We start from the raw sequence: 4,593 nt of genomic DNA on the forward strand, positions 1-4,593 counted from the left end.
TCAATATTTTAAAAACATCCTAGTTGAGGCAAGCTGCTGTCCTGTTTTACCCAGGACAGGATGACATTTTAATTTGGACACTTAGTGAAAAATATGGATGAGTAAATTATTCTGTCAACATCTTGGGTTATTCATGAGAAACATTTAATTTAGCCACCATGTGAGGCAGCATTTGATAGATACAGTATATGTGTAAAATAAAACAAAAATGCTCTGCCTATCCTGAATACACCATGCAAAATCTCAAATCAAATAAAGAAAAACACTCAACTCATTGAATGCAAAGTGGGTAGAGAGGGTGGTCGTTTGGGGAATTTGAGAAGTTCTATGAGAGTTATAATCCCTGCCAGCTCTTTCCTTTAGGCTCATGAGAGCGCTTAACAAAAGGTGCCCACCACTATCGCCTGTATACAATTAACTAAAGCACCAGCATTATTCCATTATCATAAGAATGCTGTTTGCGATGGGGGGAGAAACTCCTCGGCATTCATGGACATCGGCGAATAGAGCAGAGAGCTTTTATCTTCTCAATTACATGCAGGCTGCATTTATCACACCACCTAGTGACATGTTTGGACACTTTTCATGCATGCAAAAATAATTAATTTTCACTGTTAATCTAAATAGGCTGTTCATAATTATAGAAAGGGCTACAAGTGGGCCTTGTTTGCAGGGACAGGTGAAGTTGCTGGAGATTAGGGGACAACTTGACTCCAGTGGGATCCACTTAGTAAAAGACAAACAAGATGAAAAGATTTAACTCATACAGTCATTACCCTGTTATGCTTTCAAATAGATATTATGATTGACAAACACTGGACAAACATCCAGTGTTATGTGATTTGTGTACAACTTCCTTACCATTTGTGGAAAATTAAACCTATTTCTACTTTCATCAAATATTTGTAAGACTTCTTTGGAGTATCCGCCACCCTTGAAAGTTGTGTAGTTGTTGCTGTGATGAATTCAACAGACGACCTGTGCAGAAATTGTTCATCCCAGCAGGAGTTAACAGAATAAATGAAGACTACATAAGAGCAGGTTCTCGCTTTGAGGTTAACAGCATCATTTGTTCTTTGCTGCATTTCTTCCTGAGTGCTTATGATCTACTATGTGGCTGATGAGATTTAGGGGTCGTGTTAGAGGGACTGACCACAAGGTGTCAATGTTGTTAGGGATGTGTTTTCTGTCTGTCATTTTAGTCCATTAATGTAAAAAGCACTGAGAAAAGCAGTGGGTAGAAAAATGCCTGCTGGATGTCATGTTCAAATCCACCTAATTGGATGCAGTGATTTGTCTGGAGAGCACTAATAGATGGCAGTACAGTAGTCTGTATATATAACTAAAACTACCCCTTCAGTAATGTTTAATATGTTTGCCAAAGCCGGCTTGTATACACTCTTTACACATACTGGTACACATCCTCTTTAAAATGTCCTACAACAGCCCAACACTATAGTAAAAGGATAAAATACATACAGTATGTTTTAAAACGTTTTAGAATCTTTCCTCTTAAAAGAAAAATGATGTTTGGAAATGGTGTAGGCTCATGAGCAACATGGCAATGCCAAACTATAATCACAGAAAAGTAATGCAGCAGCTCCTTTTGTGGAAAAATTCTCATAAACTCCAGTCTCAGATGTGAGTGCTGGAGCAGCCTGCGGGGTTTTGCATCAAGGCACCAACGACCAAGCAGTATTGTAAGTTTGAGCTACAGTGTCCTTCACGTGTGATTTAACTTTTCTTCTCTCCCTGAAATGAGATTCTGTTTCCTTCTGACCTTTGTCACATGTCATCTCCTTTCCTCAGATAAGAGAATTAGCATGAAAAAGGCCAAAATGTGTGTGACAGCTCACTTGATCTACAGGACCTTACAGACAATCTGACTTGTCAATCAATGGGCTTAAACTTTGCAACCTACTGTTGATGTTTTTCCATACATTCTCCAGCCTAAACTCTCAGAAATTAGAAGAAACAATCAGTGTTTGGGGGTTTGAGGAGAGACTTCATTTATCCATCCGTTCATTGGGCTTGTTCAAGGTTTTACCGAGTCATCAGGATAACATCAAGTAAAACCTGGAACCGAGAGAAGGGGTTTTCGGCAAAGCTATCCAGATTAACACAGTGAAACTGTGTTGTGAAAACAGCCCTGAGATGCTGCTGTCATTAAGCAACTGTATAGTCAAAAGCTGACAAAATGCTAAATAAATAAATTAATTAATTAACATTGTTCTGATCAGACTAAGTTCACTGAAGCTAAGTAGAGTGAAATTCTGAATCAAGAATACTGTTAATATATACCGTATATCCAAACAACAGGAAATTCAAACCTGTTCAAATATTTCAAAGCAAGACTTTTGTCTTGAAGAAAAAAAATGAACGCAAATTTCCACTTGAAATGAAAAGCTCAACATATAAGTAATAAAACACAATCATATACACTCACAGCTTTTACTGTTAAAATGTGTGGATTTAAGGTAAATGTTGTTTTATTTCTTCTTTTATATTTGTGGTACTGTTAGACTATAAGTTCAAACATTTTCTGTTATGCCATATTTTTTTCTTATTTATTTATTGGAAATATTTTAGCATTAAAATAGCAGAATGTGGGAATATCATTTTCCCATCTTTTTTGAGGTTTTTCATTTTTAACTCAGCCTTTAGTCACCACTCTCTAGGGGTCTACAGTCACATCTTACTCAGACTTGAGAACAAATTAGCTGTTTTCCACAGCAGTGGCAAGAAGCACCTGCAAGGGCTGAACAGAAGACAGTTCTCAGTCATCACTGCTTGCAAAGTGTTGTAAAAAATAATAGATAAGATTGCTAAACAATGCCACCTCTGTTTGGTGTAAACAATTCTGGGTTTTTGAATCTAAATCTCCATCCTTCCAGCGATGATGATACAGACAGAAGGAAATGTTGTGCTCCCTTTCTGAGTCAATCTAATGAGCATTTAACATAGCAGACAGGAAATGAAGTCCATCAATGGGAGCTTAGAGTTACAGTTGATATCAGCATTTACCTCCTTAATCAGTAAAATAATGACAACTAGCCTCCGTTTGAAGTTTTATTAAATGTACTTGATTTCTCCTTTTTAGTCAATTAGTTATGAATCATTGCCAAAAGACACAAATTGCCATCTTGAGGCTTTTGACTGTGAAAAAAGATGCAGTTAGGGTACGTAGGGCATTCTTTTAGTTTGGCCTGTAAATGAAAAGAAGGAATTCAATAATTAATGCAGTATTTCCATTTCCCTGACCCCTTTTCACAAATGTTCAGAAGGAAAGGACAACTATTAAAACTACAAAAAAAAAGAAAAAGAAAAAGCAAAGAGAGAAATCGAAATCGAACGATCAAGTGCAGCAGTGTGCTTTCTCAGGCCGAGCGGTGATTTTGTTGAATGAGCAGCTAGAGCAGAGACGATGTCTCAGTGGCCCGTTTTCCACTGTAAACAGTAATGACATAAAGTGCTATGAAGAGAGAAGGGCAGTAAAATGGTGCCACGAAACGATGTGTCTTAATGTTTTCTCATGGATTCGCTGTTTATCCATCTCAGACCACATCAGATGAACACTATCAAAGGTGGTTTTCTCTATGTGGGAGCTGCATCATCAAAGAGCAGTCAGTTTTCTCACCATCTCCCTTGGAGGTCAAAGGTTAGGGATGGCTACATCACCATCAACATGGAGTTTGAATGGTGTTAAAAGAATACAGATAGAAGTCTGAGCCCGTGTTATGGGATTTTTTTTTCTTTCTTTTTTTTTGTTAAAGGCTGTATTACACTAAAAATCAGCGTTTAACGGTTGATAAAGGGTGGAATAAAAAAATTACCTTTACTGCGGCTACAAAGCGCCAAGAGGGAGTCCCCAAAGATCACTTGTGATGCACTTAATTCTGAGCCCCGCAAAATTAGTTTTTCCATTTAATTTCCTTGCCAACACAGGTGATTCGCTGCCTGCTGTGCTATAGTGTCAAGAGAACAAATAGTGCTTTTGTATTGTCAGACAAGTCATTCTGATGTGCAGAAGAAGCTACAGAATCACAACTTAAGATGCCTTGTCTTTACTGAATTGAAAAGGGATCTGGTAAGATAACTCCAAAACTCCAATCATGTTTTAATTCAATACTGTGTACTGTACTGTACTTTACTACACACAAAGTACAGCTGAGGCTTACTGGAATGTCATTCGTTTTTAAAGTATAAGGCCATAAACCGATGTACTGGACTAAGTGAACATTTGTTCTGATGATCACCAAAGTACGATGTATATCTCTACCTGACTGTATGGCAAGACATTTTACAAATGCTTTTAAATATTAACCTGCTGGTGGCACAAAGAGGAAAGGCCGAGGGAATCACCACAGTCAGTAGGATTGATCCTCTTCATCCAAAAGTTGTAGAGTTATTCAGTCTGGACCAAAGTTGCGGACTAACTGACCAACATCATCATCGTCAATGGCGCCAGGACGCTAGGAGAAAAAAATCCTGAAGTCAGGGACAACAACTATTCTCAGATTTTGTCTTGGAAACAGAAAGGCCTCAGCACAGTTCAGTGTTTTCAGTAACAAAAATGACATATACAGATGCAGC

This window comes from Scatophagus argus, chromosome 22 (genome assembly GCF_020382885.2).
Source record: "Scatophagus argus isolate fScaArg1 chromosome 22, fScaArg1.pri, whole genome shotgun sequence".
Taxonomy (NCBI): Eukaryota; Metazoa; Chordata; class Actinopteri; family Scatophagidae; genus Scatophagus; species Scatophagus argus.